Raw genomic sequence first — 15,242 nt, 5'->3', positions numbered from 1 at the left:
TTGTGACTCCCTAAAAAAGCCACACACAGACCATGCTCTGTGAACAAGCATTCCTTTGTATCACTACTGATGGTTGAATGCCTCTGCCTTGCTAAGGCAGAAAACAAAGCCTGTTTAACTTGCTTTCCAACTACTACTACTGAACAAGGTGAACTCGGGAGGGATATTGTTTCCAGCTCTGATGTCCGACGTTTGAGGTAAAAGGGATACAGCATAAAACAAGCAAATTTAACTCCTATTTCTCTAAGCCCACCTCTCTAAATGCCCAATTCTAAATGGCTTCCCTTTGCTTGGCTTCCACATACAAAGAAATCCCCAGAATTTCCCATTCTCTTTGGGGGGATGACAACTTCTCAAATTTACACATTGATTTTATCAATTAATTGGCAGGTTTTCATTCAGACTGGTGGCAATTTTTCACTGAAAATATGACAATTTTACAATATTTCTATGCAGCCCTAGTTTCTGCTGAACAAGACACTTTTAACGCACGGGTCCCTTTAGTACGAATTCCAGTGAACAGGATGAACCTGTTGTCTAAGTATGCTGGCGATATCAGACAGGCACCACCATGAAAACAAAATGTTTTACATATCATACAGCAAAACACAACTTCAAATATGAGTAGCTGTTTTCGTTTCATTTCAAATTTGTTGGTTGGTTTTAGTCAACCCGGGATTATAACATGCATAAATTTAAATATAGCACTGAACTGGATTCACACCTGATTTGTTTGTATTTTTAAGGCAACAGAGCTTACTTTGGGTTAGAAGTGAGCATTGGCAATTCTGACTTTATGCTGACTGGCTCACTGCCTGGCATGGGATGTTAGACTGCTGTCTTGGTGTACTCCTCCTTCTCCTCTCCTTAGTGGACACAGTGTTTGCACTTTCACCAGCCGACTGAGGGTGGGGAGCCACAGAGAGAGAATGGATAGAGTGAACCTTGTATCCAAAGCAGCAAAATCCCTCAAAATCAAAACGTTCCCTTACTGCCATGTCACACAGCTTTATATTCTCATGAAGTCACCAAGTTATTCTTACCTTCTCCTAAATTATTACAATTTGTTTGTCCTTCCTTCTTTTTTGGTCTTTTAGTGACAAAAAGTGCAGTTCCTCTAGTGCCCCACATGAGGCTGGCTTTAAAAGCAAGTCAACTAGATTCCCATGCTAAAATACCCTACTTTACAGCATGACAACTGATGGTAGGCTGATATAGCACTTGGGTATAAGGTCTAGGATGCATGTAGAGAAAGTCCCCTGTGGAAAACGTGACTTGAAACCAAAATCAGGGAAGCCCACAATGATGTGTCAGTTAATTGAGGAGTAGAAGAGTCATGAGAGACGGGTCCCGGATGAATAAGAGGTACAGCAAGGTGTTCATAACTGAAGCTCTGGAAACTGCAAAACAAAGGCTCACACCTTTGGCCACTAGGCTGAAGAGGTATGAGAAAGAAGCAGAGGTCGAAGGAATGAATGGCCTGTTCTCCACTCAAGATCCCAGAAACTAGCAAGATCCATTCAGGTTGTACTCTCAACTACAAAGGAACAACAGCACATCTGGGAAGAACAGGTATCACAAGTGCCAAGTGGCTGGAGAGAGAGAAAGGCAGACAACCAACAATGAAGAGTTGGACAGCACCAGCCACGCCCACTTGCTGAAGATTCCTCTGTCATCATATTCTTGTCTGGTGATTATTCCTACAGGCTCTGGACTGTCTCAGTGTCTGATAATTTTCCTTCTGCCTCTTCAGCATAAGCAACGTTTCGTCACTCATCCAAGTGACTTCTTCAGTCTCAGCTGGCTGCAGGTTTCCCCAACCTTATAAACAGCACATTTGCACAATGACTGAAACTAGCCCAATGAACAACACAGAGCGAACATCATCCCCCAGACAGAGCAGCCAGGGAAGCAGAAGAACATCCATTGACGATTAATCAATGGTCTTTGATCATTTGCTGTTGATCAATGGTCAAGACAATTTACATATTAATGATCAAGAAACTGACCTCACAGCCCATTGTTCATTCAGTGGTGCTAGTTTCAGTCATTGTGCAAATGTGCTGTTTATAAGGTTGGGGAAACCAAGTTACTTGGATGAGTGACAAAACATTTTCCCACTGAAAATGCTACGTCCAGATGAACAGAATCAACTTTTTGGGATTTACTTACCTGGATGATTGAGCATGCATCAAGACACTTCGCTTGTAATATTTGCCAAGATGTGATAATGAAAGTGCACAACAGGACTTTACTAACAAATGGCTGATGTTGTGCTGGCTATGACCATCTTTTATATACAGTCAGTGGATAAAACTTGGCACTGATAATCATGAGGTTTTGGGTATGATCTAGGATTTGGAAGTGCAGGATTGAAAACTACACGCGTGTTAGCCTCATGCTGGTAATCTAAGGAGCTTGGAAAGAAAAGTGTCTGGACTTGAAGTTTTGTGAAGACATTTCACCTCTCATCCGAGAAGCTTCTTTAGTTCTAAAAGCAATTGGTGGAGAGTCTCAGATTTTAAGCCCTATTGGGAGTGTCCCTAAGAGGGTCATGGGCCTCAGTTATCTGGACCATAGTGGTGCAGCGAACATAGGCTCTATTGAGCCACACTGCTAGCACGTTTGCTATATACAGGTGAGAAAGCTTCCATAATGAAGATTTCTCGGGTGGATTGAAAATCTTCCATCCATCCATTCTCTTGTGCTTATCTTTGTCACGGTCGCAAGGGGGGCTGGAGCCTATCCCATATGGCGAGAGGCAGGATACACCCTGGAAAGGTCGCCAGTCTGTCACAGGGCTAACACATAGAAAGAGATAATGATTCACACTCACATTCACACCTATGGGCAATTTAGAGTTACCAGTTAATCTAACCCCACTAACTGCATGTCTTTGGACTGTGGGAGGAAGCTGGAGTACCCGGAGAGAACCCACGCAAACATGGGGAGAACATGCAAACTCCACACAGAAAAGGCAGGTCAGGTGGTGGAATCACATTGGTGTAGGCAACAGTGCTAATCACCGTGCCACTGTGCTTTTTCTAGTCTAATCTTTTTCTAATATAATCAGCCTAATAGCGATCATTTAGCCCTGCCTCAACAAAAGTGTGAGCTGCATGTCCTTTCTATCCACTTCAATTCTGGCTGGAGAGTACTGCACTCATCCACATAGTGTCAGTTTGACCTTATGGGTAGGAGATCGGTGCCTGGACCTCTGCCATCAGACTACTCACTCCCAGTCTGCTTTCAGGGCAGCCCCCAACCACAACTTGATGCTTACACTCCACAGACCTTGACATTTCAATTGCCTCTCAGAAATAAATTCTCCATTCTGCTCAAAACAGGCCCACACTGTGTTTGTGTTGTTATCACTCAGTTCCTTTATTCTTATTAAGCTTCTTTTACAGATTTTCATGCATATAATAGCACACACAGTGTTACAAGCGTAATAGTAGCTCCCTTGTTTTGTCAGATTCAGAAGTTTACTTCTAGCAAGAGCCGATAGATTCAAGGAGTGTGTGGGGCATTCTGGCTCAAGACTTGTCTGGTTTGCATCTCGGCTAAAGAGACTTTTTAATATTTCTTGTATTCCTTGCTACAAGTAGGCTAATACTTCCATTTATCTCTTTCCAGCTTGAAACCACTGACTGCATTATTCATCCAGTTTGAAAACACTTGAACATGATTAATAGGGTTGATCAAAGGGTACTTGGGCTTATCTGGTAGTGCCCCCCTAAAAACGAGTCTATTCAGATTCACATCAGATTTAGATATTACATAAAAGTACAAAATCTCCAGCTTGTCAGGATCCTGGATCTCATGGCCCAGTGTTTTGAGTTTCTTGTGTCTCAGGGTTTTTGTATTATGACCAGAGATGGGCAGTAACGCGTTATTGTAATGCGTTACAGTAGCGTGTTTGGGTCTCTTGTATTCTGTTTAGTTTTCTGAGTGTTTAGTAGCTGCCCTCTGTGCCTCCTTTATGTTGGTGTCTGTGTTTCTTTGTTGCTCTGTCTCCCCTAGTCAGTCCGCATCTGTGTTACATTTCCTGTTTTACTTTGAAGGTCTGTGTCCTACGCGAATGTATTGAGTTTCGCTTCCCTTTGGGCTCATTATGTCTGATTTCTCCCAGCTGTGCTCCCCTCCTGTGTCTCATTCCCCTTGTTATTTCCCAGTGTATTTAAGCCCTGTGTTTCTCTGAGTGAGTGTTGTGTTGTCCCTCATGCTGTGTGTCTCCCAGTGTCTCCCAGTACACTTAGAATTCTCCCAGTTTAGGTTTGACATGGTTTTGTATTATTTCTGAGCCTGCAATAACGCAGTGTTTTTGAGTTCCCATTTTTGCCTTTGTAAAGTCTGCGTTTGAGTCCTCATCCCCTGCCTGCACACAACGCTTCTTGACACAGCTGTAATTTCAGTAAATGTACCTCAAGATACTGAAAGAGTACTGTGAGAGGCATTTAAACTGTCAGGCCCAGGCTAAAAGGCCTATGCACACATTCTAACCTTGAGATTTATTACAACTGAAAGTTTCTTGAAGGTAAGTGTCACAAAATGTTAAAAAGGACCTATTCTATTTATATATTTTTCTCTGTGATTGCCCAGACTGTAAATAGGTTCACTGTGTCTTAGTCTGTGTTCTATTAGAGAAATTGAAAAAATTAATAAAAAAAAATCAGAGGTACAAAAAAAGGGATAGATTCTGCTTTTCCTCATTTTTGGTCATATCTTTGTACAGTTTCAAATAATGAGCTCAGCATATGTTGACATTTTTTTTCTATTCTTGGCTCTCTATGATGTCACTGAGTTTGGTTTTCCCTAAAATTGTCATCTCAGATAAGCAACCACCTGCTGTTTAAATGTTCTGTTAATAAAGGGCCACAAATACAGAGAAAGTTGGCATAAAGGTATTGGAAAGGGAGCTAAAACAACCCAGCTGTCACTATGTGGACAGTGAGGAATGAGGGGCTAGAATGCATAACGCAATGACGGTGTTGAAAAACAAAAGTGAGATTTTTTTTTCCCCTTTGGCTAATAACCCCCCCCCCCCCCCCCCCCAAAAAAAAAAAAATAAAAAAAATAAATCCTAACATAAATCCAAGTCACAGTCCAAGAATTAAAACTACAAAATCCAAGGGACCACAAAGAGACTGCTGGGGAAACTTGTGGTGTGGATGATCGACAGAGTGGACCAGGGGAGGAAGTAAAGCTAAACATAATACACAAGAGACAAATGGCAGCAGAATAAAGCAGGAAGTGGGAAGCAGGCACAGAACTAAACTAAACATGGGGGAACTGAGACTGAGAGGAAAGGCAGGAAACACTGAGGACATACACAGAGGGAATACAATAAACACAACAGTAACTGGAAGTAAACCCTCAAGATTGAAAACACAGAAGGTGAAAACCTAAACAATAAGCAAACTAAGAATCAAACAGAAGATATTTAACAGTAAACTGAACTTGAAAGTCCAAAAACATAAAACAGTGGGTCAAAGAAGCAGAACCATGACGTTGTTACAGACAGATGATAAACTGAGGGGCTGCACTGAGACCAGAGTAAGATAAATAAGGATTATTTGAAACTATGTAATATGCAGAGCTACTTGCAGAGCTACCAGCAGAATCAAAGACAGAAAATATGTATTTGATAAAATGAACATAATAGGTACTCTTTATGATCATGTAAGAAGTAGATATAATATACGTTTCTACCAGCGTGGATTGAAGGTATAGACTCATGTATTTAACATATCATTGCATCTGTGCTGATTTTAACCTCAGTGTGATCCAAGCGTGATGCTCAGACTTGCAATTTCATAAGTCACATTTGTACATCTGAGAATGGGACGGCTTCCCGCTCTCTCAGTTCCCCCTGTCCCTAATGACACTGTGTCGAACTGGTCGGTGCTGGAGCTGCTGCATAGCCCTCCCTGTATGTCCGGTGGACAAGCACAGACGTTTGCTTAAGAGGGGAATAATTGCTGGAGACCTACTGCGCGGCTAAATCTAAACCACTGACCCATGACAAGCTGTCCTCAGACCGTGACAAACGGTCCATGTTCCATGCCAAGATTGTGGGTGGCCGGCTTTCTTGCTCCAAAAAGCCTATCTGAGGAGTGAGACCGGCTGCTATAGTGGATTTCTCTCAGCTGGGTGCCCGTTAGGTGCAAAGCTTGCCTTACTTAAAAAAAAATAAAAGACTAAAAAAATGCATTGTCATTCTTGTAATATGTGTCAGCATATACACATGTAGGGAAATGGAACTGGTGTAGTGTGTGTATGTAGAGGGAAGTGTGTGCAGGAGAGTTTATAAGTTCCTTCGACTTCTTAGGCAGCTTGGAGAACTGGAGAAGGAATAAACTGAAGCCACATTCACCACATGAATTCACTGGGACTTCTCAAGAATTTCGATTCTCCTCCTTTTATTTTTCTTGCTGATTCACTTGCCTGACACAAAGCCCCCCGTTTACCACCAGCTTATCTCAAAGTGTAGAAGGCATTGTGTAAAGCTACGAGAGCAGTGGACAGAGAGGATAAGAGGCTGCACTGTGCTGTCAGTTTGCTTCTCCCACTGGAGGGGATTTCTTCTCTCCAGGCTTCAGACCCAGAGTCAAGGGGTCACAGTGTGTGTGAGATAGCTGGGGCTACAATTTGTGTGTGTGTGTGTGTGTGTGTGTGTGTGTGTGTGTGTGTGTGTGTGTGTGAGTCATTGTGCTACGCCGACACACGAGACGCCATATGTTTCCGCCCAGTTCGCTGAGGAACAAATACACAGTGCTTTTTCACACGAGTTCCCACAAGCGTCTGTTTTCTCGCTCACACTGTGTGAGATGTGGTCCACGTTAATTATGTTCTAAAAGAAGGATTACAAGGGACACCTGCTTATGGTTTTCAGGCACGGTGAAAAACATCATGACTAACTAAATAGAAGTGGGTGCAAACTTTTAAATTAGAAAAAAGGTCAAACTGACTGGTTCTTATTATAGTGCTTTTCTACCCAAGCACTCAATACATGGCTCACAAGTTCTTTCTATCCAACATACATAGACTAAAAACTGAAACCTTTTTTATACCCTCTATATTATAATGTTAAAAGACTCAAATTACTGAAGCTAATGAAAACTTAACTACATTTTTACATTCTAAACAACAATTACTAAACTAAAATGAAAAACCAGTTCTGGAAACCATATGAAACAGAATTAACTTAAAAAAATTAAGGAGTTGTACCATGGTGGGAATTTGAAAATCTTAGGCAAACTTTCTTCTCGAGTTATCTCATTCAGATGATTTTCTGAAATTTGACCTCTGACCTTGACCTTGAGGTCAAGGTCACTGAAATTCAAACTCGTCCGACAGTTTTTAGAAGATGCACTGTTGGTTTGGTAAAGCCATCTGTAGATGAGACCCCCAGACCTCCTCACTCAGAAGCCTGTCTAAAATGAAATAACAACTTAAATGACAACTATTCGCAGGAACCATGTTTATACATAAAAACAGCTTAAAAATAAACAGAGTCAGGTGATTGTTGCGATTTTGAAATGCTTTACCTGATCATTTGTTATCCATCCACTTGAGTCCAGTTGTTGAGGTGGGTATTACTGTTGTATATAAATGAAGTCAACTGTGATTTGGTGCTTTTAACATGCAGCTATAAACACCTACCAGTGTTGTAGACATTAAGAAGGTCATCACCATGCAAAACAAGGAGGCTCTGTAGTCCAAGGGTGCACATTCCTGTCACATCTGGTTTGTAGAACTGAACTATGAACAAACAGAGTACAATATTATGAAACATTCAAAAACCATGCCACAATCAAACTCGCAAAGACAATAAAAACCCCACCAGTGTTTGACAGTACAGATAACAGTTACTGACTGAAGAAGGGAAAATCCACAAGTTTAATGTCATCAACAGAAATGAACCACACCACGTCACCTGATAAAATAAAGTTCATTTCCAACACCTTAAAATAACAATTTCAGTTTTTCAAGAGTTACAGTTTGTATTCATACTGTAAAGCATATAAGTATTTAACATTCTTAGAACTCAGATATGGTTGTTGGCCTGCTTCTTTGGGAGCTGTGGTCTGGCGTTTAAGGGGTGTCTTTAACAGGTGCTGGGTAATTCTCGAGTGCCTGGGGCCCTGGGGTCCTGTCCTCAGCTTGTACTAGGATGGCCGGGGGTTGGCTACCCGTTGCCTCTTGTCCTTTGGGCCTCTTGCCCTTTGGCCGTGGGGCCTGTCTGGAGCCTCCCTCTTCCTTCTGTTGAGGCAGACACGTGGTTATCATTGGGAAATGTGGTTTCGGATCCTCACTACACTTAATGAGCTGTGGCCAGCCTGGGTCTCCTGGGCCTTTCTCTGTCTCTGGTGTTTGTTTCAGCTTTTCACACACATTATCAAGTTTTTTTTCTTTGACTGTGTTTTGTTATAGATGGAGCAGTTGCAAATGGATCCTAGACCCTTTTTTTGCTCTCTTTTTCTTGCCTGTCAGCTCTGACATTGTTAGGCAATGCTTATTAAATAAATAAAATAAAATAAAAATCCATCCATCCGGTCTCTTCAGCTTATCCTTACCAGGGTTGTGGGGTGGGATGGAGCCTACCCCAGCTGCCATAGGATGAGAGGCAGGGTATTGCCTCTCTGTCACAGGGTTGACACATAATATTATGTGATGCCCTGAATACATTACACAGAATCACCAGTTAAGCCTCTGTCTTTGGACTTTGGGAGGAAGCTGGAGTACCTGGAGAGAACCCACACAGACAAGGGGAGTACATGCAAACTCCAAAACAGAAAGGTCCCAGCCAGATGGTGATATGAACCCATAACCCATAATAATAATAATAATAATAATAATAATAATAATAATAATAATAATAAATCTTCTTAATAAAGAAAATAAATAAAAAGAAGCTGACTAGCCTCCTGGTGTGGTTTGCACAACAGATCATTCAGATCATATTTCTTTTTGCTAAAGCTGCCTGGTGGGACACCTTAAAAGTGAAAAAAAACAACAACAACAAAATATTCAGACCTGGCACAGTTACCGCTTCATCCAAATGGTGAAATAATGACATTGTTTGACTTGTTATTCCTTGATTGCTTATATTCTTCATATAATAAACAGTTACAATAAAACACAATAAAACCAAAAAAAACAAAAACATGCATTCTTCATTTCCAAGTAACATTAACTCATTTATGTCAGCAAGGAAAGATAATAGAATTTACATAGTAGCTCTGCTATTGCATACTGGACAGACCTTTTGAAAAACAAACTTCTGCAGCCATCTTTGTGAATAATGTTTGCTATCATTTTATCATCCTATCTGGGCTATTGCTTGGGAAATACAGGCATTTATTAATAAAATGCATTAATGAACCACCACAAATGTTTTAACACTGTTTTAACAGTGGGTGCTCGCTGGATCTGTTGCTGTTTATAGTCCAAATTGGGATGTTCCGGATCTTTAATTCCAGCTGTGGATGAGTGTTAAAAAGCAGCAGAAGTGTTCATTTCTGGCACCAGTACTTTTTTTTGTTTTGCTAAATCGAGTGAGGTGTCACTGAGCGATAAGGGGAAGATGTTCTCACCCTGCCCTACTTTGTGGTTTTTCTTGTTAAACTCAGGCTGGTCTGTGATCCTGTAAACCAAACAAACAAATGGAATACATCTATGAAACTTGATGTTGGGCTTGTAATGACCTAGTTTAGTTTTAACTCTTTTCCCCATAAAGATAATATAATAAATGATGACTTTCGACATCTCAGGATCTGTCATTAAAGACGTGGTTTGACGACCATTAGGATAGTTTCTAGGTTTTTCAAGGGTAGCTGTAGCAGAGACCACCTCACTAACTTCTGATCTTATTTTGTTGTATTAGCAGGCTGAAATATGACAGCAACTGCTCAGTTCAGACAAAAATGCTAATGATTCCAAGCAGTAAAGAATTTAAAACATATCGATATTTTGAAGCCTACTTATTTTTATTGATTTAATCGAAAAAGTGAGAAGTATAGTTGTATGCATACTTTTTTAAGTAATAATTTGTGCTCGATGTTTCTAAACACAGAACACTTGTGCAGTGTTATTTCTGTAACTGCTCGATGTAGAGGCCGTAGTGCAAACAAACAAAAAGTCAGAACATAATGTAAATATTGTGTACAAGTACTCTTACATTTCAGAAAAGAATCTCGCTTAGTCATAGTTATTAATGTATTTATAAAATTAGCTTAACTCGGGTACTACAAAGTGCAGCTCATTGATTACAATTAGTTTAAAAACTCAAAAATAATCTATTATAACTTGATTTTATTTTTTCTGTATTGTTTTTAGTAAAGCCATCTTATCACATTTATTTATTCATCTCATCTGTGCTTTCTCTGTGAACTGAGAGGAGATCAGCGTCAATCAGAATGCCGCTGTCTCACTTCATATGGGTTGGACCAAAATGCAATTTATTCCCGTAATTTTAAAGGGAATTGGAGCAACACATCCTTCTCCCGTCGCTTGCACCTTCTTCTGCTCAGCCTATTTTGCAATCACTACTTTCTCTTCCCTCGGCACAACTTGGGAAACTGGGGGAAAAAAAGAAAAACAACTTTTCTTCTCGCGATAGTAACTAGTTTAAGCAGCCGCCATATTCTTTGACAGTATTTTGATTCGTATCTGCTGGAAGTGAGGAAAAAGAGAAAAGTGAAGGGCTGTCGAGGGGAGGGGGGGGCACAAGAAGAGGAGCTGTCAAAAAGGTATTCCCGAGTCTCTGTCAAACGGCGGAGGACTAAGGCTCGGTATCCCTCCCCCTAACGCTATTTCGAGGACACAGAAGGCCCGGGGCCTCGGTGCAAGTTGGCTCTTCGTCTCCCTGGCAGTAGCTGGATCCTTCTTAGCTTCTCTTCTCCCAGCTCCGCGGCCCTCCGGAGGTCCAGCGGCGGTCTTGGGTGTTGAAGGCGGCCCGGGGAGCGGCGGCGGAGACTGGAGGGTAAGTTACATTTAATTAACACGGCTTTCGCCATTTAGCAACAGCCGGAACAACACAGTTTTAATAGCGTTACAGTGAAAAGGAAAAGGCATTTCGGCTTATTATGCCGCAAGTGCTTCTATATACGGCCCATTGTATTTGAAAGAAAATGGAGAGGAAAAAAAAAGCTTTTCAGATGTGGAAAAAGTTTTTGTCTACAGTAAGCAGCTAACTTAGTTAGCTAACTTGAAGTGTTTAGAGCCTGTTCAAATCTCTGAGTTGGGTAACTACTACTTTACATTTTGAAACCAACTCGTTAGCTTAATCGCTAAGTCCTGTTTAATATTCATAGCTCCGTGTAGATACTAAGGGTCTCTTTATTTTAGAGTTACACTGCCTGGCGCTACATGTTTTATAGTGTGTTAGCTCATGCTATTTTTTCCATTGAGTTCTCCGATGAAACGTCGCACGATTAGTCGTGGATGGAAACGTTAAATCATAAAATTGAAGCTTCTCTTCTTCTCCTCCCCAGAATATTTGATCCCTTACGAGCTTAAAAATGAAGCTCGTACACCTCAATTAACTGTTTATACCGTCGCTACCACAATGGAAGCACGAAAACTTTCTTACTGACTAACTTTCACACAAGTTGAAGTTGTGATACATACACGCGTGGAAGCCCTACTGTATGTATCATGAACAAGTAGAGCCTCCGAGGTTCAAATAGTGTGGTCTTTGGTTGTTTGATAACTAAGGCAATAAGACAGTGACTTCGCCTATTTGATTGCTTGTTTCTCGCCTTTTAACCGTATGGGTCCGACAGATTTGTGGCACTTGTGATAGGGAGTGGGTCCTAACCTTTACCAGCGAGAATGACAGCTCTGGGTATAGTTGGGATGAGAAGTGTTTGTCCTGAGATCATTTAAACTGTCGGGATGTTGACTTTTCTGGCTTGTGTTGTATTATTTATACTCGTGAAAACACTAAAGGTGCCAGCATGGACTGGGAGATACATTTGACTTATCGTGAAAGTTTCATGTGAGAATAAAATCTGTGGCAGCAACTGCTCCTTTTCTTTGTCAGCTTTTAATCTTAGGAAAAGTATTCCGAATAGAAGTATTCCGTGACAGGTATTAGATTAAAGATGCTGGATAAGTTTGCTACCTTGTACAAAAAGAGGTGTAACAATCAGTTTGTCGTAGCCCAGCGAAAACCCCTTGGGTGTGTTCAGGCAGGCTGTGTTTCTCCATGTAGCCTCACTCAGCCTGGTGTTCCTATTAAGACAAGACACCAGTTGATGCACAATGTTGGTTGTGGCTGGAAAGTCTGCTGGCTCCAGCAGCCACTTTGGAAGGTGATCAATCTGTGTCCAATTAATCGTTTTTGTCCTAAAATTGGCAGCTTTAAAATCCTGAATTGACTTGTGACTTGACTTCTGATTTTTTTTTTCTCTTCTCCCTCTCCTTTTTGCTTCTGTTCTTAAAGAAACAGCCCAGTCACAGCGCAGCCTACCTGACTGTGGCTTTTTATGTGATTCCCACTATACTACTCATTTACTGCTTTCAAACTGCAGAACTCAGAATCCCTTCGTTTTTGGCCTGCAATCAAAACCTTGCTATTGTCGCTAACCTGTAAGACTGTGTATTATTCACTATCAGCTTTTGCCTGTCTTGACTTGCAGTCAGCATTGCACTTCCTGACCAATAAGCTGCCACGGCCAACTGTTTATAGGTGCAGACCCCTAACTGAAACCATGTGTGCCTTTAGCTAGGCAAATATGTTGCTAGGAGACTTTGCTGATTTGCCACACTTTGGAGACTCGGCAATGAATGCACGAGCCTGAGCGATAAGTGCTAAATGAGGATTTGGGGGAGGATTATGGAATTGTATAGAACGGCATGCTGCTGATCGCTTTATTTGGTTAGCATTAAGGCAAATGTTAACAGGTAGTTGGAGTGCTTTATCCTTATGCTAGTTGAGAGAAGTGAAAAGAAACAGGCTCCCTTGTTCTAATTGCTTCTGTACATAATAAACAAGCAAGAACTAACACTTGAGAGCTTCTACAACCAGCCTGAGAGTTTGTGGTATGTTGTCGCGAGGCCTGTGCCAATGCTAAAATCTTTGTTCCTGGAAAAACCTGTTTGCTGATTTATCATTTGCAGTTTGTACAACAAGTTATCACTGCAGAGCAAACCAAAGGGTGGGGGTGGTATAGTTGTGTAGCTTGTGCCCCTGCCCCCCCACCCTACAACTGGCTTCACAAGGGGAAGGATAATTGCTGCATATTAGTGTTCTTGGACTGCGTACAACTTGCTTGTTGTTCAGATGAAGAGTGCAGAGTCAGTTTAACCCAGGAAATGATATTGGTTTACCTTTCTGAGTGTCAGGGGCGATTATATCTAAGACGCTACAAATGCTTGAGCACCCTGCTCAGTGACTTGTCCACGTAGGTTATTTTGGAGGGTGTGCTTTCTTCAGAGGTGTTGGTGAAAAAAAACAAACAAACTGTAAGCCCAAATGGGAGTTAGGTGAAAAGGAAGGACCCATCACATTATGCCCAAATGCTGCAGACTCAGGAAGAGGGCTCAATGTTTTTTAACCCTCCCCCTCTCCAGTGTGTGGTTGTCAGGAAGAACCCCCTCCCCCTGTCCAGTTCTCCTGACTTCTCTGCTTTATAATGTGAGGCCTCCATTACACATGCTGCTCATGGTTGTCTCCAGTTCAAGGGTTAAATTGCACACATTGAGGCTGACACTGCACACTCCTCTATACGTCTAACTGCCAAAGGCTACGAGCTTCTTCATTTTGCAGTGTGAATTTTGCAGCAGCTTTACAAATGGTCCGTGGAGACGCGGAGCTGTGTATGATTAAGCTTTATTGGCACTGTCATTTCATTCAGGCAAAAAGAACTCCTCACTGACCTAACAAATACAGAACTACAATAAATGTATACATATCAGAGCTTAGATTGTTTCTATCCACTAAATATATTTTAATGCCAGATACTGTGTCCCATAATCTCCGGAGTTGTTTCCATTAATGTGTATGAATGACATTTGGTTTAGTTTCTACCTGTTTGACTTGCTTATGTTGATGCTGCACAAGTACATTAGATGTAGCTGTAAACCTAAAATATTAGCCGAAAACAAGGCCGATAGTGCCATAAAACTGTAGAATTCAGTGGAAATTTGCCAATTTTCTGCTGCAAGCATCCTTTCTGATCATCAGACACTTAATTATGCATTTGTAGACCTAAATGCTCAAAGTAATTAAAGCGATTAGGTTAGGTTAAAGCTCTTACTGCATTTTCTTTTAAAGCGTTTCTGTCGCATTTCTCACTATGTGATTGGAGAAAAGTAATTTTATTTGCTGAACCTGAGCAATTTTGTAGATTAAGTTAGCCTTACTTCTAAGTCTAAATTAAAAGTAGTTCTTTTGTGTAAGCGTACTCTACACTTGGGTAATAATATTTTAAAATCTGTATTCGGCGTGATGGAGGTTTCAGGTCTGAATGGCACTGAATTGTTATTAGTTACATTATGTTTATGGTAGAGATGCACAGATATATTGGCTGAATATCTGTATGTTCTGAAAGTCAAAACCAACAAAATAGAATAGAATATCAGCATTGTAATTGGCTATCTAAACTAAAACAATTAATAAAAGATAATCTAGTAGAGAAGAGAACTGATGAAAAACAAGGGCGTGTTAAATGTATTCCTTACCCGCAAGGACTCTGGTGAACCCTTCACTTATCTTTAAGCCAGATACTTGTTTTGCAGTTGGGACAATGGGTCAACATGATTGACAAACTGCATAGATGTTGCAGCACTAATGCCAATAAGGAACTGAAGATGCATAGCGATTAGGCAGTGGCATGCTGTGACTTACAGAAAGGCAGACAAAGATCAAAACATCTTTGCCACTGACTAACAAGACATATCTCATCATTGTCATATAGATTACTACTGTAATGCAGAAAATCATATGTTTGTGGTGGCTTTCCCGTGTGGACTTAACATATCTGAAAAATTAATACGCTCAGAAACACAAATATAAATATGTTAAAATAATAACAAAACTCACAGCTGAACTGAAAGGCTTGTGAATTGTGTCACAGGGTTAACTGTCAATATCTACAGGGATTAAATTATTAGAGAAACATGAAAGTGGTTTGTTGGCAAACAGCTGGTTAAAATTAGTAATGATTTCTCAGAGATGCTAATCTCTGATGGCTGAGCCTGCACCTGTTCAACTGGCCTGTTTTATTAAACTG

General features: G+C 40.9%; 1 protein-coding gene across 3 annotated transcripts in view; it reads left to right on the top strand.

Moving 5' to 3' along the window:
* The first annotated feature begins 10,648 nt into the window (after positions 1 to 10,648).
* tab2 (TGF-beta activated kinase 1 (MAP3K7) binding protein 2) overlaps positions 10,649 to 15,242 on the top strand; it is a 42,380-nt gene continuing 37,786 nt past the window's right edge. For all 3 annotated transcript variants that reach the window (XM_085372802.1, XM_085372804.1, XM_085372801.1), the window contains exon 1: positions 10,649 to 10,987. The gene's annotated coding sequence lies outside the window, so the exon portion shown is untranslated. The remainder of the gene's footprint in view (positions 10,988 to 15,242) is intronic.

Source organism: Diplotaxodon limnothrissa, linkage group LG15 (genome assembly GCF_057381915.1).
Source record: "Diplotaxodon limnothrissa isolate DT_005_m linkage group LG15, D_limnothrissa_male_GT1.1, whole genome shotgun sequence".
NCBI classification, from domain to species: Eukaryota; Metazoa; Chordata; class Actinopteri; order Cichliformes; family Cichlidae; genus Diplotaxodon; species Diplotaxodon limnothrissa.
Note: the sequence above shows the minus strand (reverse complement) of the source record. Positions and strands in the feature narration are given on the sequence as shown.